This window comes from Rhinolophus sinicus, chromosome 4 (genome assembly GCF_057876585.1).
Source record: "Rhinolophus sinicus isolate RSI-liver-muscle chromosome 4, RSI-T2T, whole genome shotgun sequence".
NCBI classification, from domain to species: Eukaryota; Metazoa; Chordata; class Mammalia; order Chiroptera; family Rhinolophidae; genus Rhinolophus; species Rhinolophus sinicus.
This window is the reverse complement of record NC_142504.1, coordinates 49,065,717-49,090,726: the sequence shown is the minus strand read 5'-3', so window position 1 is coordinate 49,090,726 and position 25,010 is coordinate 49,065,717. Positions and strand designations below refer to the sequence as shown.

General features: G+C 45.9%; 1 protein-coding gene across 9 annotated transcripts in view; it reads left to right on the top strand.

The window, feature by feature from the left end:
• ATXN7L1 (ataxin 7 like 1) overlaps positions 1-25,010 on the top strand; it is a 216,685-nt gene that overhangs the window by 114,852 nt on the left and 76,823 nt on the right. The window lies entirely within an intron of this gene.

Genomic DNA, 25,010 nt, shown 5'->3' with positions numbered 1-25,010 from the left:
GCCTGTCTCCAAAGGCCTGAGGCCAGGTCCCCAGTAAAATCAGAGAGTGGGCCATGGCAGAAGGACTCTGGGCAGGGAGAGCAGTAGGGGAAAGACCCTGAAGCAGGGGCATGCCAGGCCAGTCATGCTTCTGGGACAACAAAGGGGTGTGGCGCCCAGAGGTTCTAGGAGTGAAGAATGATGAGTAAGGAGCTTGACGATGCAGGGAGGCCCAGACAGGTAAACCCTTGTAGAGACTTTGGTTTTATTTTCATTTACACAGACATGCTGGACAGTTTGGAGCGATGGAGAGACAGGCTCACTCTGGTTGCTGAGTGGGACATACACAGTGGAAAGGGGAGGGGTGGGAGCAGGACACCATCAGAAGGTGCCTGTGGAAGGAAGTCCATACAAGAAATCACGGTGGCCTAGATCGAACTGGTGACAGTGGCACTGAGCAGAAGCAGATTCTGGATGTATCGGGAGGGTAGGGCCAATGGGATGTGCTGATGTCTGGCTGTGAGGTGTGACAACAGGAGGCTCGGGTGCTTGGGTTTGGGGCTGAATAACTGGGTGAATAGTAATGCTGGACTGAGATAAGGAAACTCGGGAGGGGGCAAATCTAGCATTTGGTTTTGGACATGTTACATTAGAGGTGCCCATTCAATGGGCAGAAGTTTGCAGATGGATATGGAGTGTGGACTCAGACAGAGGTGAGGGTTGGAGAGACAAATCAGACTCATTAGCACATAGGTGTTACCTAGGCCCTGGGAACAGATGAGATTAAAGCCACTGCCCAATATGTTTCATACCATGGTCCCTCTGAAATAAACGGAGAAAAGGACACTGACACCAGGGCTTCCATGCCGTCCTGACAGGTCCCATCCGTTGTTCCAAAAGCCTAGGGGATCGATGTCCTTTCACAGCTTGGCAGCCAAATGCATTGTGTGGTCACAGTGTGAAGAAGAAAGAGCACTGGGCTGGAGGTCAGGACCTGGAATTCTGGGTCTGGTCACATCACCTGGGAGCGTTCAAATTAGGGGGTCTCTGAGGACCCTTCCAGCTGTAACATTACGTGCCTGTAAGTCAAGTGGTATGAAGAGTACAAAAGGAACTCGTATACACCACCCACATGGGAAAATCATTACAAGGACGTTCACAGAGTGAAGGGAGACAGTGCGATGAATTGTGGAGTGCTTTTCTGGGGCAGAGGGCAGGAAGGTAATTGTAAACGTACAGAAAAGTTGCAAAAATCGTTCAAATGCTCTTCCCCCATATATGTGTGTGTGTGTGTGTGTGTGTATACACACACTTTTAAATTTTTTTATGTTTTATATACTTTTTGAACTGTTTGAGAGTAAGTTGCAAGTATCATGTCTTTTTACCCCTAAATGTTTCAACGTGTGTTTCCTAAAGATACTCTCTTACATAGCTGTAGTATAATTATAAAAATCAGGAAACTAATATCACAGATACCGACCTCATTCAAATTTTGCCAATTACACCATATAGAAGGGAAAAAAAGTTAAAAAACCCAGGATTACACGTTACGCTGAGTTGTCATGTCTCTTTAGCCTCCTTTAATCAGGACCAGCATCCATCCACTATGCGCAGCCTGGATACTCGTGAAGATCACAAGCCATGGGTGTTGTAACACGTTCCTCGATCCGGTTTACCTGATGTTTCCTCACGGCTAGATTCAGATTTTGCATTTTGGGGTGGAAGGCTCTTTAGAGGGCTAAGATCTTGAGTTCTGGGAAGTTGGGGCAAGGACAAAGGGGGTTGAGGCAGACCCACTGAGTAAAAACTAGCTCTTTGCCTGGGAACCACACAGCTCAGAAACTTGAATGGGAACGAAAAGAGAATATTCACCTGGTGTGGACACAGCACCCGTTAAATAAGTACACTCAGCTAATATTTAGCAAGAAAAGGGACCCTCTCTCCAGCAGATTCATTCTCTCCCACTTATTCCAAGTGTGTCTATAGATCGTTGGTTGTGAGTCGGGCCTGCATGGGCTGTGCGCTTCACATGCGTTCTCTCGGTCCCTCGGGGACCTGAGGGCTGACAATGTTTCTCTTGTTTTACAAGCGGGAAAACTGAGGCCCAGGGAGCACATGCATTTAGAGACGGAGCCAGGGATGCAACAGGCCTCAGTCCCCAAGCTCATGCTCTTTCTACTCCTCTGAGCTATTTCAAGCCTGTTAGCTGGTTTTGTCCATAATCAGCCCTTACTTTGCTTTGCTCAAAACAAGGCTTGAATAAAGACTCCAGCTCTATTTTCCACTCATGTCAGTGATTGATATTTGATTAACGTTCAGGATTGCTGTCATCTAGAGCATAATTTTCACAGATGCAAAGACCAATTTTGTTGTTGCTGAGGCGGAAAGATCTATTTCCTCATAAGTTATCAGACAGATTTGGAGGGAACCAGTAACCACTGGGGGGTCTCACTGCCTCATTCTGAAAGGAAGCCTTTCTGCATCCGGCATCGTTAGCTTTTATGGAGAGAGAGTCAGAAGGCGCAAGTCCATGCGTGTGTGGGCACTGCCTGGGCTGCTGCTATGCCACAGCCGTGTGACACGGCACAGACATCAACCTCTCCCAACAATCATAGCTGCCTTTTCAGTGTTGCCGAGGGGCACGTGCAACCTTGGAGAGGTCACTTGTAGACTGGTGCAATGGTGCTCGGCACCTCCTTACCCAACCAAGAATTGTCCTTGAGAAGACCCTTCTTGTCAGAACTGCTGAGCAGGACCACTGGCCCACCCCCACCCCAACTCTCAGGAGCAGCGGTGGGGGTACTGGGTTCAGCGCGGGCTCTGTGCAGTGGGCAACCTAAGCTCTCGGAGTTTCCAGCACTGGGGTCAGTGTGCTGAGCACGCAGCCCCGGTTCCTGGCCCAGCTATGCAGTCATCCTTGGTTTTCCCTCTTCTCCCTTCTCTATTTTCTGTCTGTTCTCCATGCCACTCGCCTGCTCCTCCTTTGCCCTCTATGACTCCCTCAGTAGAAACAAGAGTTATTATTTCGTACCAAAACATGAAATCACATACAGAGGTTGGGAATTCGAGTCTCCAACCAGGAAAGTAAAAAGACCCATGAAATCACAGTGTGGAAAGCAATTAGCTTGGCCTTAGGAGGTCTGGCTTTCCCCAAAGAAGCATTCACTTCATAATTATAGCTGAAGGATCAGGGCTGGAAATTGGGGTAGGCACGGCTGTGTGGAAATGGGCAGGGGCTGGCACCTGGACTCTGGAAGATACCCACTAGGGGTAGCTGTAGGCTCACCAGCCCATGACCTGTTTCCTTGGAGGAATCAGATTGTGTGTATGTCTGTGGGAAGGGGGGGGGGGGGGGGGCTTTTCATCCAAAATTAAAATAGCTTTCCGGGAAATATGAATACGGGAAAAGTAAGCAGTCTGATAGCTTAGATAAATGGTAGTGAATGTGAAATGGCTTAGAATGTAAGACTTTAGAATAGTACACCATTTTTACAGCATTTTTATACTGTTTAAGAGCAGGGACTCTCGAGCCTGATTGCCTGGATTCACGTCCCAGCTCCAACATTTGTAGTTATGTAGCTTTGGGGAAGTTAATTTATCTCTCTGTGCCTCAGTTTCTTCATCTGTAAAATGGGCATAATCCTAGTCCCTACAGGATAAGATTGTGAAAATTAAGTGAATCCATGTACTTAGGAACTTAGGAAAAAAGCACCTGGTATATATTAAGCACTATGTAAGAGTTATTACCTACTGTACTGATGAGAAGATCAGTGAAAAAATTGCCACTGGGTTTTGCTCATATGCAGGCATACTTGAGAACATTGACAAAGAGGCTGGTAATCATGAACTTAAAACACAAGCTGTATTTCAGGCTAGGCCCCTGCACCAGATAAAACCAAGCGTCTCGACAGTGGGTAAGGGTCACATGTGGGGCAGAGCATGCTTACACTTCTGGGGTTCTAGTTCTTCAGTGGACACATGTGGGTCTCTGCCCCAGTACATGACACTGTGTTCTTTGAACAAGGATCTGACACTGTATTTATTCTTAGGGCTGCTGTAACAAAAAGTACCCCAACAAATTTATCGTCTCACAGTTCTGGAAGCTAAACATCTGAGATCTAGGTGTTGGCAGGGTTGGCTCCTCCTGAGGGCTGTGGGGGCATCTGTCCCAGATCTCTTCCTGGCTTCGGTGGGTGCTGCAGGCTTGACCTTCCTTGGCTTGTAGATGCATCACCCATTCTCTGCCTTCCTCTTCACATGGCATTCTCCCTGTGTGTGTCTGCCTCTGTGTCCAAATTTCCCTTTTATCAGGACATGGTCCTATTAGATTAGGGCCCACCCTAATGACTTTGTCTGAATTTGATCGTCCAGAAGACCCAATTTCCAAATAAGGTTGCATCCACAAGTACTGGACATTAGGACTTCAGCATCTTTTCGGGGGACACAGTTCAACCCATAACACTCACAGTCCCTCAACCCGCACGTCTGAATTGCTGAAACTGGCCTTCCAGCAGCTGGTCCGTTACCTGTAACCTCCCATTCTTACTCACCTTCCAACGCTGGGTGAGAACTCATCCTCTGACTACATTTTCACCACCCAGGCATCTATTTCATTCCTGATACTGCGATCGGAAAAGAACATCAGGCTCAAGTGGGTCAAAATCAAACACCATCAGCAACATGTTGAAAGCCAAGCCCGGACAGTGTTGTAGGGAGGGGTGTGACCTGGTTCTTGGGTGAAGAAAACTAAGGCTTTATTTTGTGCGAGGGACTCACCACCGTCCCCGCGCTCTGGCTGAAGGTCAGTGTGGGAAGGAGGAAAGTGGCCACTGGGGTCATTTGCGTTTTCTCTGGGCTCTTTTCCTGTCCCCACAGGAGGCCCCCAGTGGTAGACGTAGCACTTGGAGCTGAGTGTCGACTCCGATGCTGCTGCCTTGCTGTGCGAACTTCCCGGGGCTCAGTGTTCTCATTAGACCACTGAGGAAGTTGGATTCACAGTGAAGTGATGTTTGACTGAGGTCAAAGGTGCATGTAATTTATCTTACTTAATCCTCACAACCAGCCACTAAAGTGGGTGTTCTTATCCCCACTGCACAGATAGGAAATCTCAAAGAAATGATAGGACCCCAAAGCCCACATTTTTCATCTTACGTGACCCCACCTCTTTACCTAACTCTTAAATCAGTGGTTTTCCAGCTGGGCTGCGTGGCCTGATCACTTAGGAGACCTTGGGGACAGAAGTCTAACGACTCTGGGGTTGGGGGCTGGGTACTGGTACTTTGTAGGAGCTGCGGGTAATTCGGATGTGTTTCTGGTGCTGAGAACCACTGCTCTAGATGATCTGCAATCTCCTCTGGTCCGGAAGCTACTTGCACGTGGCCTCTTTATTAACTGCTAACTTCCTCAGCCTGAGTCTGGGGTCTTCCACTAACCTCTTTTGTCACTTCCAACTTCCCCAACCAATGCCCCTTCTTTGTAGTTTCACATCTTATGATCAGCTGCTCCTCGGGTCCTTCCTGGGCTCGACCAGTCGTCATTGGGGCTGTGTGCTGTCTGCCAGGTGATGCTTCCAGATCCTGGCTTTCAGACCCTGACAAAGCCATCACGAGGATCCCCTAGGACACTTGTTTAAAATGCCAAATCCTTAGGCCCCGCCCTGGTAATTAAAATTCACTCGACCCAAGAATGTTGTTGACGAAAGAGCATCCAGCCTAAGAAAAAGTCTCATCAGAGTTTATCTGAGCCAAACTGATGACAATTGCCCCGAAGCAAAATCTCAGCGGATTGAGAAAATGCTCCAGAGAATTGGCAGTTTTGCAGCCTATTTTATGCATTAGAATCAAAGGAGGAGACATAAGGAGGGTTACATGAAATTCATTGGTGGTAGATTAAGGAGGTGGGAGAAAGCAAAGCGGGATAATCTCTGAGTTGGATAAAAAAGTAAAACAGAGAGACACACTTCTTTCATATCAGTGGGTACAGGATAGTTAACATTTACAGCACATAGAGATGGTATGTGAGAACAAGATAATGATGTGGTCTCGTGTTCTGGTGCCAGCGGTTGTGCCTTCGAGAGATCTGGAAAAGAAAATTACTCTGACATTTCAAAGGTATGTTATCTCAGATGCACAAAGACAATAGACAATTTCAAAGGGAAAGACTGACCTTCGTCAAGGAAGCTACAGGCCTAGGACGTGACTACCCACCATGACCTGCTTTGAGTTAGGAATTTTTCGTTCTGACCACCTGTGTGGTTACTTCGGTCTCTGGGTTTGTAAGGCCTCCGTGCGGGCCTCTCTGAGCTCGTCATCCACAATATGTATCTTCTGATTCTGAGGTTGGAGAACCACTGGTCTAATCTATGTTCTTTATTGACATTGAATGACATGCCCAAGGTCACATAGCTCATCAGTAGCAGTGCTAGGGTTCTCTATGCCTTGCCCTCCTCTATCTTTCCACTCCACAGTTCCCCAGGGAAGGCTGAAGCAGTGGTTCTGATCACAATGCATGGTAAATTACCTGAAAAGGTTTTTAAAAAATGGATGCCCTTGAACTGACCTGTGGTCTGTCCCTGTCTCTGTCACTTACTAGCTCTGAGACTTACTAGCTCTGTCACTTACTAGCTCACTTACTAGTTACTGATTCTGGGAAACTGGCTTAAATTCTAAAGTTTTGATTAGATGATACTGCATGTAGACCACTGTCCATCACACTGTGTGCTCAGGAAACATTAGCTCCCAGCTGGTAGAGTACCCCCAGCCAATGCGGAGCTCATGTGTTTGGATCACTTTGTTGTTGTTTTTTCCTTGCACTTACACTCTTTCTGCAGCATGGAACTCCTGCTGTTCATCAGTCACAAGTGTCATTTGAACGTAAGTGCCTTTATAAACTCCCTGTAGGCTGGCAGGCTTTCTGAACCCAGGTGGTACTTCATACTTGCTTAGTTCCCTCACCTTCCTAAGCAAACTCTCTACCTGGGATTGTATGAGCCTATCCTGAGCAATGCTTCAGATGACATTTTATATTTATATTTACACACACACATACACACACACACACACACACACACACACACCCTGCCTCCCCAAAACCAATTAAGTTACAGTCTCTGGGGGTGGGCCTAAATGGCCTTCTGGGGTGCTTTTCAAACTTTATGTATGTAACTCCCCAGAGGGTCTTGTTCAAATGCAAATTCTGCTTCTATGGTCTGAGGTGGGGCCTGAGAGTCTGCATTTCAAAACAGGCTCCCTGTTGTTGGTCCAAGGACCACACATTGTGTAGCAAGGCCTTAAGATATGGTCCCAGGTCCCCAAGAACCTACAGACTTCCTCACCTCTGCCAGCATCTCTTTTGCCTGTCTCACTTGGTACTCTCTGGATTTGCATTTGCTTTCTCTTTAGCAGTGATTTCCCATGGCATCATTTATCCAAAGTTGGCCTCCCTGCCTGTACTTTATAGTATCATTGACCTTGGTTCCAAATTCTTCACCCTTGCTCTCTCCAACTCATTCACCTAGTGCTGTACACAGATCTTCCCTGCAAGGTTCCTGCTAAAGGTAACAATGCCGTAGTCAGCTCTGGCTTAGCTCCATCCATCAGCAAATAGTTATGGCACACCCACTGAGTGAGTGCAAAGGTACACCAGACCCACACCCACACCCTTTCTTAGAGGAGCTTGCTGTCCTATAGGGGAGGTTAAGACAAGTGGGAAAGTCACTGTAACTCATGCCTCCTAAGAGGCACAGGGACTGTGCAGAGAGGTTAAGAGCACAGAGCCAGATTTGTGTGAGTTCAAATTCCAGCTTTGCCACTAGCAGTATGGCCTTGGACAAATCACTGAGCCTCAGTTTCCCTAATTATAAAATAGTGATAAGAATAGTACATGATTCATAGGGTTGTTTTGAAGGTTAAAGGAGTTAACAGATATGAAGTGCTGGCATACATGGTAAGCTGTATGTAATGGCTAGTATTATTGAGTCATAGGAGGAGAGAACTGAAAACAGTACATGCTGGAGCTTGGTGTAGTTACTGCATTTGGATCCTCCAGAGATGGGGAAGGATATTCGTGGTGGTGGGAACAGCATGGGCAAAGGCACAGAGGCAGGCATACAGGACCTACAGGATCAGGAGTTTAGACTGACTGATGCTGCCGTGTGCCTGAAGGGAGCAGTAGCTGATGGGCGTAGAAGGTCAGTTGATGTCAGATGGTGGAAAATGAAGGCCAAACTAAAGAGTTCAGATTTATTCTGGAAGCAATAGACAGCCTATCCTAGAAGATCCTTTAACTATACCTTTTCATACAAAAATTGTTCAGTGTTGTGTTGCTTTGAGTAGAGTGTAATAACCAATCCCCCCTTTTAGGTAATTGCAATTATTTTCTTCATCTCTCTTCGTGTCTACCTTGTGGTGTTGATACAAGTTTCTCTCATGGTCTGAGTGAACATTCAAGGCTATTATGTGACTTCGGGCCAGGTCACCAAAAGGGTCACATAGCATGGAATCCATCTAATCATTGGAGCTCACAGCCCCACACCTCCAAAGGGCCACTCTTTGCCAGTGGAGTCTTGTCACCTCCCAGCTAGACCACATGCCCTGGTTATGAGCTTTGAGCAGGAGCCTGCAGCTCCAACAGGTAGCTATTCCTTCCCCTTCCGCCCCCTTGATGCTTACCCCTATTGTAATATACTCCGATGATGGGCTATGTCCACACACACACACACACACACACACACACACACACACACACACACATCGGTAGGCAGCATATAGAGCTGTGCTATGTGACCTAATGGTAAGTTGCTTCACTTCTCTGCACACCCAAAGGAAAGGAATTCATCTGTAACGTGAGGATCATAAGTGTACCTACTTCACTGAATTCTCATGAGGGTTAAGTGAGTTAGTACAAGTAAAACAGAACTGTGTGTCTAGCATATGGTCAGTGATCAATAAGCATTAGCTATTATTATTACAATGGAGGGATTTTGAAAAGCAGCATTAGAATGAAAAAGAAAATGTAATTACCAATTGGGAAAGAAGTAAAAAAATATATAAAATATGAAAATCTATGGTAATAAATTTTAAAATCTAGAGGAAATGGAGCCTTTCCTAGCAAAATGTCAATTATCAACATTGCCCCCAAACAAGTAGAACACCTGAATAGACCAATAACAATAGACTACTTCAGAAAATTTATAAAGAGATACCCTTTTTTAAAGGCCTTCCTGGTCTTATAACTGCATGCAATCTAGTCTTCAAAAATCAGGTATGTCCTTTGTTATTCAAACTATTTCAGCCCATAGCATAAGATGAAAATTTCCCTCAGTTCATTTTATGAAGCCAGCATGACCTAAATATTCAAACCTAAAAAGCACATGTCTCGTCTGTCTCAAAAGCTGTGAGGAAAAAGATGACCCTAACAAAGAAGGATGGGGAAGAAAGCAAGCCTCCGTGCACAGCATGCTCTTGCTTTACGGCAGTAGGTCCCCACTGGAGGCACGTAAGAACACCAGGAGCAGCGGGCCCCATCCCAGAGTTCCTGATTTCATTAGCCTGGGGAAGGGCTGGGCCTTAGTTATGTTTTCACGCTCCCCAGAACTACTGCTTTAAGGAAACTGAAAATCACGTAAGTCCACAAGCCTGGGTTATGGTTCCAAACCATCCCAGCACAACAGAGCCATTCGAGGAGAGATTTTTGCCAACCTTTGATGTGATCAGAGCTAGAGGAAGCAGCCGCTGACCACAGACTTGCATGCCTCCCATCAGAGCCTAAGGGGTTCCACAAAACGGTAGGTGCCCTCTCTTCAGAGACCAAAGACCTAGCCAGCAACAAGGCCACTCATAGTGGAAGTTCTGAGCCAGCAACTTTGTCTGCTGCAAAGGAAGGCTAGGAAAGCCCATAGAGAGTTTTAATCTCCGGAATCCAATAGGATATGAATGACAGACCGGTTCATTATTGTGCTTCAAGGTAATTAAGCCCACGTGGTAAGCAGTTCCATAAATAATTAATTATCAGTGTGCACACAGTCAATCCACAATTTTCATCGTCTCCTCCTTCATCCATCCCCAGTTCCTGTATTTGGCAACAGCGTGGATAATACTGTTACCACCCATGGCTGAAGCCTCGTCAAACAGTCCTATAAGTGCCAGAGAAGAGAGAGGTGTCCTGGAAACCATTTCTTCTGTAGTTGTGGTTCCCTGACCAGGGACTCTTAGAGTCCCTTCTCACCACCCATCCTCCTCAGAACCCAAGACAACTCTATTAGTTACGTGATCTATCTTCAGCCCCAGTTGTAGGTGTAAATCTAGTTTCTATCCCTTGTTTCATTAAATAATAATAGTAATAGTCATGGTAATAATAAGGCAACTTGGACATTTCTTACCATATGACAATATAAGAAACACACAAATGAGTTGATTGTTGGCTTAGGTTTGGTCAGTTAATATAGGAGCAATGCAAACTGTATTCCTCTGCACACCACACCCGCTCCATCCACAATTAATAACCCACAGGAAATTGCCCTGCGTTCTCAGTCACTGTGTCATTAAACAGTGACTCTGAAAAGACGAAAAATATCAAGGAGTGGTGGTGAAATAGTACAATGCGTGGTGTTTGCTGTATAGTATTCCCTAAAAGGAACAGTTGGGGGTGAGAATAAGTGAAATGGGAGCCGCAGAAGATTGATTGTTGAAACTGAATAGTGGATACATGTGCGGTTCTTGTACTTTCCTCTTTTTGTATATGTTTGAATAAGAAAAAAGGATAATACAGGGAGAGACAACATGTGGGTACAGGTGAGCTTCCATCAGTACATAACTGACAGAAGGTTCTGGACCCCGAAATAAAAGGGGGGGGGGGCCAGGAAAGGGACTGGTGTCTCCGGGCAGACAATGCTGCCCATCGTTGGCAGTGTCTGCACATTGCGCCTGGCTCAGAGTCAGTGCTCTGCGAAAGGTCACCAGCAGGTATCATCGTTATTCTTTTTTCTTTTTTAATTTTATTGGGGAATATTGGGGAACAGTGTGTTTCTCCAGGGCCCATCAGCTCCAAGTCATTGTCCTTCAGTCTAGTTGTGGAGGGCGCAGCTCAGCTCCAAGTCCAGTCACCATTTTCAATCTTAGTTGCAGGGGTCACAGCCCACCATCCCATGAGGGAATTGAACCAGCAACCTTGCTGTTGAGAGCTCCCGCTCTATCTAATCAACTGAGCCATCTGGCCGCCCCTCCAGAAGCTCAGCAGCAGCTCGTTGTCTTCAATCTAGTTGTGGAGGGCACAGCTCACTGGCCTATGTGGGAATCGAACCAGCAACCCTGTTGTTCAGAGCTCGCACTCTAACCAACTGAACCATCCGGCCGCCCCATTACAGATGTAGTTACTGTAACACAGAACTTGGGGATCCAGTAGGAAGGAGGCTGAGGAAAAATTAATTTTTCCTAGGTATTATTTAGTTTGAAACCATTTTAGCCCTTTTCAGTGAGAACACACAGAAGAGGGGTGTCTTTTTTTCCATAGTATAAGTTTGCCAGCTCTGTCTGAAAGCTTCCCCCTTTTCAGTTAATGCTGACACTGTCATGCACCCCATCAGGAATGGAGCATAAATATATAGAAGCTGGAAAATTCCAGCGCGTACGGAGAAATACAATCATGGGTCTAGGATGGATACTCTCACATGTTTTCTCTCTTTGCTAGCTCCATCTCCCTCGTTTTGACTCATAGTCTATCCTATCCCCCCCATCGCTCCCCCCCCCATTCACTTTGATCTGTTTTTGGAGGTCTTACAATATCTTCCCTTTGAAGAGGACCTGGCCTGGTCAATGATGTTTATACTACGTCAACATTCAGGAATCACTTTCATTCACTAGCAAGCTCCACCTTAGAAGAAACTCTGGAGTCAGCCAAGTCAAGGTTTTTTTAAAAATGTAAAAGGAGACTCTGAGGGCTGCAAAAGCTTCAGAACGGCACACAATAGCCAACAGACCCTCAGCTAGAGCAGAGGCGAGGATGGGAAGAGCTGGTGCACACTGAGTCCAATGCTAACCAAAGATTATTGATGCTCTACTTAATCTGCAAAGGATTACCTCGACAGGAATTGGGCTGCCTATCCTGACTTTTGTCCAACCGTCGAATTTTTGAGTGATGGCAGATTGGCCGTGCCAGCAGCAGCTGCTGCCTCAGGCTGGGAGGCCCACTGAGAAGCGGTCTGAGGAAACGGTTGAGTTTGGGGTTTTCTTTTGTTTGCTTGGGTTTTAGTTTTCATTTTAGCATGTACTGGCTGAGAATCCCTTACATGTGTCTAGGACTTCACGGTGTAGAAAGCACATTTATTTTTGGATCATCTCATTTGACTCTCCTAGTAGCACCATGAGGCACTAGTCCAGAGGTCTCAAACTTTTATTTAAAGATGAGGAAACTAATACTCAGAGTTTAATGATTTTTCAGGTCAAAAATTAGTGGCAGAGCTACAACTAAATTCTTTAGTTCTCTGCCAGTAGGAGGGTTAACAATCCAGAGAAAAAGGCAGCATGATGTACCAAACGCTACTAAACATGTGTGTCTGGCACTTAGCAGAGCCTTAGAAGGATTGGGTGGGTGGGTGGATGGATGGATGGATGGATGGATGGATGGATGGATGGATGGATGGATGGATGGATGGATGGGTGAGTGGATGGATGGATGGATAAGTGGATGGATGGATGCATGGATGGATGGATGCATGGATGGATGGATGAGTGGATGGATGGATGGATGGATGGATGGATGGATGGATGGATGGATGGATGGAGCTCCTGGAAGTTGGAAAGTGGGTCTTACTCCCCTTTGTACTCCTGATGGCCACCATAGTGCTTTGACATATAGGACCCACTTAAATATTTTTGAATGAATAATCCACCATGTATGCATATACTTTTGTACCAAGACAAATTAGAGTTTGTGAAGAAGGTAACTCTCTGAGCTTTAAAGAATAGAAGGGACTAAGGAATACAATGTGGAATGCCCGTATTACTAAGGAATACACGTATTACTCATCATACTGGGATGTAAAAAATCTCTTATTTATTCATGTATTCATTCAACAGACAGTATTGAGTGCTTGCTAAGTGGTAGGTTCTATTCTAGTTATCAGTGATACAACAGTGAACAACAACAACAAAAAGGTAAAGTCTCTGCTTTCATGAAAACCACCTCCTATTTGAAGATCATAGATAATAAGCAACTAAATAGACAACATATTAGTAGAAAGAAAGAAAAATTAAGCAGTGATGTAGGGGTTGCTATTTTAGCCACAAAGCCTTCTCTGATACCATGACATTTGAGCAGAGACCAAAAAGAAGTGGTGGAGGCAAGTCATGAGGTTTTCCAGGGGAAGAGCATTCGAGGTAGATGAAGCAGCAGGTGCAAAGGCACTGAGGTACGGGCATGCTTGGAGGGTCTGAGAAAAAGCTGGGAGCCCAGTGTGACTGGAAGGGAGTAAACAAGGCAGAGAATTAGAACAGATTAAAGGATTTTGATCAGAAGAGTGATGGAATCTCCCCAGGCCTGACTGCTCTGGCTTTTGCCAGCTGTTGTCCACATCGAAATCAGCAGGGTGAGTCAGGGACAGACAGGGTAGACTGACAATTACACACAGGCTGACGACCCTACCCCCACCCAACATAAGCTCCATTTTTCTCGGTATTGACCTACAAATGCCCACTCCAGGGCAACTGCACACTTGGCTTGTTTGCCAAGACCTCAGCCGCCATCACTGGGTGCCACCGGGCCTTGGTGGTCAACTGTCCCAAGCTGCCAAAGCAGACTAAATTCATTTCAGCTGTAGTCTCAAGTAGTTGGCTTCCTAGTCCTAAAATCTCTCTCAAGGAAAAAATTCCATGATCTAGCCTTCTACATTTGAAATCTGTACTTAAATTTTGGATTTTTCTTTTTTTAGAAAATATAGGAAATAATGCATAAATTAAGGGGACGCTTTTTTTAATACACTTTATTTTTTTAGGGCAGTTTTAGATTTACAGAAATATTGAGAAGATTACAGAGAACTCCCATATGCCCCACACCCACCTTCCCCTACTGATAACATCTTACATTAGTATAGTACGTTTGTTGCAATTAGTGAACCAGTCTTGATGCTTTATTATTACCTAAAAGCCATAGTTTATTCAGATTTCCTTAGTTTTACCTAATGTCTTCCTGTTCCAGGTGCTCATTCAACACACCACCTTCCATTTAGCTGTCACGTCTCCTTAGGCTCCTCTTGGCTATGCCTGTTTCTCAGACTTTCCTTGTTTTGTGTGACCTTGACAGTTTTGAGGAGTACTGACTAGGTAGTTTGTAGGAAGGCCCTCTGTTGAAATGTGTCTAGTATTTTTTTCCGTGATTAGACTTGGGTTATGAGTTTTGGGGGTGAAGACCACAGAGGTGCTCTTTCATCACATCATATGAAGACTACTATGCTACCAGTATGGTTTATCTGTTGGAGTTGACCTGGATCACCTGACTGAGGTGCGTTTGTCAAGTTTCTCCACTGTAAAGCCACTCCCTCTGTCAGTCTTTGTCCGTACAGCTACTCGTTGGAAGGAAGTCAGTATGCACAACCCATGCCTAAAGAGTGGGGAGGTGTCCTCTCTCCCCCGTTAAGGATGGAGTGTCTACATATGTTGTTTGGAATGCTTCTGAAAGAGAAATATCTGTCTTCTCGCCCATATATTTATTATTCAATCATTTATTTATACCAATATGGACTCATGGATCTTTATTTTATATTTTGGATTCTAGTGCAGTACTGCTTTATTTGTCGATTTACTTACTTATTTACTTATTTATTTATTTATTTCTCAAAATGTTCCAGTTTCGGCCATTGGAAGCTCTTTCAGTTGGTTCCTGAGTCCTTTGACATACACCCATCAATTGTAGGGGTTTATTTGTTTTGACTTTTTGAGCAATTTCTTACTTTCTGGTACTACAAGATACTTCAGGCTCATCTTGTATATCTTATCCCTGTCCTAGTGAGTCCTAGTTCTTCTTATTGAACAATGTTAGAAATATATAGCCATCTGTACCTATGTTAAGGTAAGCATGAGTTCATGCTGATGTCTCCGATTCTAATCTATCACCATATGGATCATTCTAGCCTCCTCCCCTTGCTTATCTGTAAATTTCCACTCCAACAGTAGGAAACCTGGCTTCCACCATACGGTGTCCATTTAATTGCTCAATTCCAGTCTGCATCCATAGCAGTATCAGAATTGTTAACCAATGTCCCCATGGGAACAACTTTATCACTAGAGTACAGTGCTTACATGCAGTTTCTTTTGCCTTTGGTCTTACAAACTTCACTCATTTTCAAAGTAACTTAGATCAGCCTTTTTTCCCCAACCCTCTCTAGTGAGGTGGTTTCATACATTTGTAATACCATTAGATTCTCTTCTCAAAGTCTGCATTCCTTCCTGAGATCCTAGGGGATACTTTTTAATTTAACATATTATCTCCAGCTGGATTAAAAAAAAAAAATCACAGAGAACAACCACCATAAGAAACAAAGTGGTGAGCTGGCCAGTGGCTCAGGTGGTTGGAGCTCCGTGCTCCTAACTCTGAGGTCACTGGTTTGATTCCCACATGGGCCAGGGAGCTATGTCCTGCACAACTAGACTGAGAAACAATGGCTTGAACCGGAGTGGGCGGTGGGGAGCGATCATACTTTTTCTTGTTTGTTTGTTTGTTTGTTTAAGTAATTCTTATATTATACAAGTCATATGTTAATACAAGTTAAATTCCCCTTTAATACTATTCCAAGCCCAGTTCTTCTCCTAGTGGTAAACATTGTTGCTCATCTGGAATATGTCTGTGCATACTTTTTTCTTGCATTTATATCTACATATATGTACATAAAGAAAATGCCTAGTATTGCTATGTGTGCTTTAACATGAATGGTATCATGCATAACCTCTGCAACTCGATTTTCTCCAAACTGTTCAACTTGGGTATCTTTCAAGTCTGTGTATGGCTCTGCCTCAGAACGTTCCATAGAATAAACGTGTTGGTTACAATTGTGAGGATTGTTTCCCCTACTGTTACCAGCAGTGCTGCAGTGAGCTCTCTTGCACATGTGCAAGTGTTTCTCTATGAATTGCGGGGTCATAGAGATGCACATTTTAATTATAACAGCTACTGTCAAATTGCCCATCAGTATTCTCATGCTAGAAAAAAAAAAATCATGTTCCATATTATGTGACTGAGTGGGAGAGAAAAAAGAATCAGATTGCTGGTATTTCATTTGTCTTAATGTTTCTCTCTAGAGAATAGTAACTAGGGGGTAAGACTCATGGTGTGTTATTTAAAAGAATTTCATGCTGTGATGATTTCAAGTGCTTTTAAAATGTTAATAGTTAAGTTATTAGGAGAGGGGCAGTGTGGTCTAGTGGTTTACCATTCTCACTCCCAGTTACTGATTTTAAGTAGATGCTGCAGCAGTTGTATTAATCTTCAGGGCCTCCTTATTTGCTTGACGGGGGCCTGGGATGCCACAGCACAAAAGGACCAAGATGGGAGACACAAGGTGAGATTCTTCATAGCCTTTCCATGTGCTCCTGATGAGTAGGAAGCGCGTGTGTCCATTCATTCAGTAGTCATGGTTGATCATCTGCTAAGAGCTGGGCACTGGGAGGCCTTTTTGCCACCCAGTTATTTAGACAGGCTGGAAATGCCCAGAATGCATCTGTGTTTCTGGACCTTCATTTCCCATTTGGTTGAGTGCATGTTGGATACCAGGCAGGAAGCCCAGTACCGAGGAGACAGAGGGGAGGGTGACATGCTGCTGTCCGGGATTTGCTCACACCTGGCTCTGCCAGCCATCACCTCGGACTCTCCTCTCCTTGTTTGGCCATACTAAGGGGCATGTGAGGCACTTCGGAGCTACCTGAGGGATGGGGGATGTATTAAGTATCCTAAAATAATGGGAATGGTAGATTCAATCCTTCCAAATGTGCACTATATCCAACCACACTCTCATAGCCTTCTTTGTGTTTCTGGAATTATTTCCTAGATGATTAGGTGTTCAGGTGGATGTGTGAAAGCTAATAACGTGCTGTGCTGCCATTTAATCAGAAGTAGAAAAATGAAATTAAATTAAAGTTGCTCACGATGTCCCTGTTCTGAGTAATCAGAACCAGGTCTGTGCTTCCCATTCAAAGAACAGACTCCTTACAGAGAGGGCTCTACTCACACAGCCTGTCACTGTGGGAAGCCATGGATGGAGCCATCTGAGGAGGAGGTGGGGAAGGAGCCAAACTTTGTTTTTTAAAGCTCTATGGAGTAACTTGCATTGGAACACTAATTAATGGGGTTTTATTCTCCCAATAGTCCTATAATTTGCCACGACTGGCTCCAGAGTACAGAGATAGAAGAGGTCAGCTAGCTTACACTTAGTGTTTTGTAGCTTTTCTCAGAACAGAGGCAATTTCTCTTGTTTTATCAGTGGTCAGACAGTAAACTCTCTCTCTTCTTTCCTCAACTCTGTATTCTGGACCTTTTGTCCTATGTAGTGGGCTGAACTCTGCCCCCTAAGAAAAATGTGTTCAAATCCTACTATCCACCTACACCCCCCCCCCCCATGAATGTGACCTTATTTGGAAATAAGGTCTCAGATACAGTAAAGTTAAGTAATACGAGGTTGTATTGGTTTGGGTGGGGTGGGAGTGGGGCCTGAATCCAGTGACTGGTGTCTTTATAAGAGGAAGGAGAGAAAGGTTTGGACAGAGACAGCCAGGGAAGAAGGCCATGTCAACACAGAGGCAGGGATTGGAGTGATGTAGAACCACAAGCCAAGGGACGGCAAGGATTGCCAGTGACCAGAAGCTGGGAAAGGGCCCTGGAACAAATACTCCCTCAGAGCCTGCAAAGGGAACCAACCCTACCAACCACTTGATTTCAGACTTCTGGCCTCCTAAGCTGTGAGAGAATAAATTTCTGTTGTTCTAAGCCACCTGGTTTGTGGTACTTTGTTACAGCAGTCCTCGGAAACTAATACACCCTGTGTTTTGGTTTTCTTGATAAATGAGGCTTTAAACCCAAATATCCTGTTTCTATTGAAGCAAAATTCAGTCCCACATCTAGCAATGCCTTTCAGTTCCAAAACTCTAGCCTTTCCGGCGAGCAACCCTTCTGTTCCTCCCAGCTTTGTGGCAAAGTGAAGTGCCAACAGGCTCAGCTGCCGCATGGACACCAGAAGCCTGTTAGCTCTGATCTCAGTGGCCGGGCTAACCAGTGTCGGCTATCCTGCTTTGTGCTGACCTGAAACACGCACGCTTTGCAAAAAAATGCACACACAGGGCCCAGGAGCTGGGCGGGCAGCCCGGTCGTAGGTTCTCTGTGGCCTCTCTGCCTTTGGATGGTGGTGATTCTTCAAAGGATCGATTCAGGAGCCATTGAGTCTTCCATAGTATCATAAAATTGTGGGAGTTTAGAACTGCAAAAGGCCTAAGGTATGATTCAGTCCAACTTCCCACCCCATTTTATTTATAATAATACCATCTGGTGTTTGTTGAATAATAATACAAATAATACCAAATATTTGTTGCATACATACTATTTGTTAGGAAATTTTCTAAGTGCCTTGTGTGTCTGAACTTATTTAGTCATCACAGCAATGCTTTACAATAGGGATTCATTATTACCAATCTGTAGATGAGGCAACTGAGGCACAGAGAGAAAAGGATCTTGCCCAAAGTGGCAGAATCAGAATTCAAAGCCAGGTTTGTTGAATCTTGAGCCGTCTTCTCCACAGAGACCCACCATAAAATGATTTGCCCCATTTCACACAAAGAAGGAGAATATCAAGACCTGCAATCATGATGCCTAAAAATCTGAAGCAGTACTGTATCTTCTTAATATAGACCCAACTTTAAACACAAGTGTATGTGCAGGCAGGCGCGCGCGCACACACGCACACTCTTCTCTTACACAGAGGGAACACCAGTTCCTTCCAAGGAACAAAAGCTTAGAGGTAGGGATTTAGGAGAAAGACTGCATTGTGTTATCAGTTAAGCTGCCCTGTTCTCATTAATGTAAAAAGTTTCTCCAAAACGAGTTTTACCTGAGAGTTTCTCTCCCCCCAAAAACGCACTAGTCAGAGTTGGATCTAAGAGGGGCAGTCCCAGGAAGGCCACAGCCAGCCATCTTGTCCCAATATGAGGAGCCAGCAGACAGGAAGACAGAACCCTGTGGCAGAGCGGTAGGCTGAGGCCGCCACACCAGCCCCTGGGAACTCTTCCAAGTTTCCCTCTGGGAGGGACCTCTCCTCTAGTCTAGGGTGTTCAGTTTTTGCAAAATGAGGTCACCAAGAAATGACACCCAAGTCAGGGCCAGCACATGTCCTATCCCTGTTGTCCCCCACCCCCAGCTCTGGGACAAGACCTCTTCCCTACATGGCAAGGCCTCCAGGAGTGACTGTGATAGATGGGTTATGTAAGAGAGAACAGGACGCAAAGAGAAAGGAAGCTGCCCTCCAGCTGGCCTGCAGCAGACCCGTTTGGTGGCTTTGGAGCACATTTATTAGTGATGAGCTGCTTCAAGGCTGGCTGTGCCAGCAGCTCAGTCCGGCAGCTTGTTGTTCCCTGCCCATTGCCGTACGTCTGTTTGAGTCGGGCCTCACTCCCTCCCCTTTGCTTCCCCATGGGAGGCTAGAGGCTGTGGGGGCCTCAGCATAGTCAGAGATGTGAGGTGACGCCACGTCCTGACATTCACCATGTGATTCTCTATTTGTGTCCTCTCTCCCCAAGCCAACTGACTGCCCACTGGCAGGAGAGAGGTAGAGCGGGAGGCCTCTACCATCTGCAGCCACCGTCCTGGCCCTGCCACTCAGCACCCCGGTGGCAGTGTCTGGTGTTTGGTTGCGGTGGTCATTGCTGCCGGGACTATTGGGTGGTGAAGGGTCTCCTCGCTAGAATTTCTGTGGGGTTAGAGCAGGGACAGAGAAGCCATATGTGTGGAGCTGAGGAAAAATTTCCGTAGCCCGAGGTCTGCAGAGAATGAAAAAGCCATAGGAAGGAGGTGAAACAAGGGCCGCCTCTTCAAGGCTTTGCCAAGGTTTGTCTTGGCTCTTCCAGACAGGTGGAGAGCGCCCCGGGATTGTCCAGTGGATGGCCAAAAGATACCAGATCCTTTGAGGTAAGGAGAAGGTACCTGGATTACTAAATCACCAAAGAGCTGGTGTTAGCTCTGCCCGCTCAAGTCTACACTCTGCAGGTATTAATGAGTCAACCACCCGCACTGAGGATAACTGCCCAGCACTGTACCAAGATCAAGATTTCAGGCTTCCTCAGCAGTATTCAGACTAGTTAAAGAAGCAAGAGGCAGATTCCAGGTTCCAGATTCTAGCCCATCCACCAAGCTTCTTATGACTTAAGATATAATTCGGTATGTCTTTGGTAGTTAGAGGGTCAGAAGACATTTAAAGGATTATGCAGTCACCCTGGGTCTGGGAAGAATCCAACATTTGAGGCACGGCTGAAGAGAGGTTCCTTCCTTGGCTCTCTGGCAGTGTAATTTTCAAATACATGCTTGGCCAGGCCTTGCAGGGCTGCTCCATCTGTGTCTACTGCTTGCCGAAAAGCAGAAGTCTGGTTCAAAAGCAGTGCTCGCCCGCTCCTGCCATTGCTTTTTCTGCATTGGTGGGTTTTAGTATGTCCTGTGTGATGCAGTTGTCAGATCCTAACTTCCCCTCTCCACCATGGGCTCCAGGTACACCCCCAATTTAAATACGTATCAGGTTCTCCCAGAACGTAATCTAATCATTCCTAGACTTTCTGAGATCTAGAGATCTAGATCCATGAGACTCAGGGGGAATGAATGCTGAGATCTAGATCCATGACCAATGTTTTCTGTATTTGTTCCTGCTCCGGCTTAAAAGGATGCCCCAGGGCATGAGGGTCTTTGGAATCCTAACCTGGTGAACCAAGAGACAGGTAATGAATGAGTTTAGGAAACCAGAAAGACCCAAGCCCCAGGCTTTTTATACATGGAAGCTCTTTAACCTATAAAGCCTTACACAAATGTCTGGAATAATGACTTTATCAACTACCCAAGGCCCCTAGAGAGGGCCTCCCAAACCCTCAGAGAAGTGGGGTAGGGTCCACCCCATGGGAGCCTCATGGACGGAGTGTGGGATACGGAGGTTTCCCAGAGAAAACTCAAGGTCTGTGATTGGAAGACGAGATGCAGAGGGAATGAACGCTGAGCAGGTCAGATACCTAACATTCTCCTTACCCACCCACTCCTTTTTCTCCTTCCTTAGCTTCCTTTCACTTATCTGTCCTTCAACTACTGATTACAAAAGAAATAAAAATCTTTGTTTTAGTGGGTATTGGGCGTGGGCCTGGTGACTACTGTAAACTGGTCTGTGTCCGTCCTGCTCATCTTGGAATGTGGATGTAACATGGAAACGCAGCAGACAATTTGATAGCCGGCTTCCATCCATCACCTGTTTGTGATGTCTTTCTGTTGAGCTTTGGGAGAGCTCAACTCAGAGCTCTCCCAAAAGAAATTCTCTCTCCCAACCTGCACTCCCGTGCTGCAGCCTTCTCTCCAGCTTTTGTTTTGTTCTGGACTTCCTGTTCTATTTTTGAACAGTTGTAGCCTGGACACATGCCTTGGCAGACACAGATCCCATGTGAATGGCAAGCATCCGACCTGAATACCTGCCCTGCAATTAGTGACCTGGGTTTGCCCCAAGCGTAAGGTGGTTGCCGCCTTTCATCAGTCTTCACCGTCCACCCTCCCAACCTGGCTGACCACATTTTCTCCTCCTGCGTCAAGTGTGTGAAGAGCTGTTTCCTTGCCTGGGAAATTCCAGAGTTAACTGACTGTGCCCCACCTCTCGGGGGAGCCCTCAGGCATCCACACCAAAAGGGATGTGGCCCTGCCTCTTTGGAACCTTGAGGCGAGCAGACAATATTGTAGCTTCCTTTAGTCTTCTCGAATCCTGTCCACCCTGAGGGTGAAGCTGGATCTCATTTTTATGGGTTCTTCTGATCACTCAGCTCACTCCGGTGGCACACAGGAACTCAGAATTTGGACCACTGACTGGCTGGCACTAATCCAGACAAGAACCTCTGCAAAATGCCCTGCCCTTCCTGTGGCCACTGGGGCTGGACCCACGTGGGTAGGTGTCTACGGAACGCTCTTTCCCCCTCAGATGTCCTGCAGCAGACAGACCCGGAAGGTACCTAACATAGGCACGGACTCAACAAGAGGCCCCCTTGTCATTGTTTGTAGTCTGCTGTTTTGTTGTTATTGCTTTAAAGGGGGAGCAGTTTTAAAAGGAGAATTCCAAGGTCAGTTTTGCTGACAAAGATTTTTCTTATCTGATTTAAACTTTACTCCCCCTGTCCTCCTCCCACCCCCGACACACAAAAAACTTTTTAATGTTTGATAATATGAACCATTTCACAGTTGTCTTATTAAGAAACAATTTTAAACAATTTCAGCTTCTGATTTTAAAATGCTAATATTGTATTTTAAAGAACAACTAACTTGACAGCAGGGTCAGAGTTAACTTTTTATACATGAGAACCCATTTTGGTTTGAGTATTTTTGTTTGTGTGTGTGTGTGTTTGTTTTTAACTTGGGCCAGAATCTAAAAGGACAGTAAAACAACTGGGGCCCCATAAAAAATAGTCTAATATCTTTGTGGAGATCTCCAAATCCAGAAGGGCATAATAAGGTGAGGTCTGCTCGGGTTCTCATTTTGCCACCCACACCCTTTCATTGAAATTTTTTCTTACAGATATGAAGAGTAACTACTGACATGTCCCAGTGGGATTTTAATTATATAATGGAGCTCGTATTACATCTTTTCTTTATCTTTCAAAAAATCCTTTGAATTCTGCTGTACCCCCTTCCCCTGATAGAACAGCAGACTTGATGGCAGTTCAGGGATGACACAGGCTCCCTTCCTCCTTTCCCACATCCTTTCTTTTTTCTCTCCCGCCTCTTTTTGGGGGGAAGGGGTTCCTTTCTGTGCCTATGCTTATACCTGCTGGTGTCTGGCTGAGATGCCTCAGGGGCAATAGGCATGAAGAGCTGCTTGCCCCCGGGGTGCAGAGGACTGGAGACGGGAGAATTGTTTGGGCTCAGAAAGGACTGCGATCACCATTGCAGTATTTGGTCTCTGCTTACAGTTGATTTTTCACCATCGTGATCCCTGCTCCATCTCTGGGGTATGGGATTGGGTACTTTTTTAATGGACATGCCACTGGTAACAGTTGTATCAGGTATAGTCCGATAACAGAGATGGGAACAAAGCTGTTGCTTAAATGTGAATTTCCCCGTTCATTTGTGAGCACTTTCTCCCACCCCTCAGGGTTAGAACCTCTGACAGTATTGGAGGCCTTTGGTGGGGGTTAAAAGTAATGCCTGTAGGCTTTATTTACATAGCTCACTACTCCAGTTATCCAAAATTATACCTTTACTCTTTTTGAAAGCTATTCTTAGTTTCGCCACCAAAGAGATTCAGGATTCATACTGTTGTGAAGAATACTACAAAGGGACGTGAATTTCAGAAACTTGGAAAGCTCTGAGGAATTACTGGGGCTGCCCTTTACAGATCATTTCCTGGGTACTAGGCACGGGGCATAGCACTTTATATAGTTACCTCACTTCATGCTCACGTGACCTCTTGGAGGAAGATACTACATTCCCATTCTCCAGGTGAGGAAAAGGGAGATTCGGAGAAGTTAAGTTCTTTGCCCAAACTTTCCGAGCTGGTAACTGCTGCGAACCTGGGTTTTGAACCCATGCCTGTTCTTTCCGGTATACCTAGCTACCTCCCAGATCATTGGGGTAAGCAGTGAAATCTACACTCGAAGTTACACTTGTGCTATTACTCTCGGTCTGGCCTGGGAAATGAGTTTCCATCACGTTGACTTCTGATACAGGGCTTCTCAAACTTCTGTGTGCAGCAGGTAGGCCTAGAGAGCACAGATTCCACCTCTGCAGGTCTGGGTGGGCGGGGCATTGCTGTTGGTGCTGATGCTGATACCGCTGATGTGAGGCCTGCCCTAGAATAGCACTGCCCTGTGTGTGGAGGCAGCCAACTGAAGGCAAAGGCTCCGTTTTGCAGAATTTGGATTTAAACTGTGACCCTACCAATTAATGGATGGCTTGGGCAAGCTACTTAACCACTCTGGGCTTGCTTACTCATCTTGAAAATAAGGATTTAAATTGCAGCTACTTCTTAGAGTTGTGAGGATTAGATGACATAAGCCACATGAAGTACTTACCATTGATAGTTCTTAATCAGGATTTGCTTTTACTAGTAACACATGGAGCCACGCTGTCCTAGCGTGGAGGGAAGTGCTCTGGCCTTAGAGTCAGAAGGTTTGAGATCCCATCCCGGCCCTGGGAGGGAGATCTGCAGAGCCCTCATACACCTCCAGGCAGGAGGGCTGGTGGGGATACCTGGATAGCTTCTTGCTGTGAAGACCCGTAAGTTGCTTGCTTACCCTGGAAGTCCTCTGGCGCCTCCTGACTGGAGTTCCTGAGGATGCATGCATGGCATCCATTGCCCACATTAGATATGGCTCAGGTGGCGAGCACACAGCACAGCATGTAACCTGTGCCAGCTAACCTGCCAGAGTCCTAACCTTTCCCCCTCGGGCCTCGGGTCACCCTTATTGCCACTGTGCCTGCTTTAACTTACGGGCCACGGGCCCTGCTTCCTTTCCATGGCAGCTTTTTATTTAATTTTTATCCAGGAAAGGCTCCACAGATCCACATCACAGGGAAAGTAAGACAGAAGCCCTGGCAATTATCCGCAGGGCCGTGTCTGTAGCAGCCTCAGCCACTTCTCCGTTTATTCCTATAGGAGCACGCTGGGCTCCAGGGCAGGTCACACAGGTACACAGTGCAGTTGTTCCCCTTAGAGCTCAGCCGTAGCTCCCTGTCCTGTGACAGGAGCATAGTGATTTAGAGCTTACTGCACCAAGTGGGGCTCTCAGATCAGCTGCATCGGCAGCCCCATGCCCTGGCTATTTGAAGATGTGGGT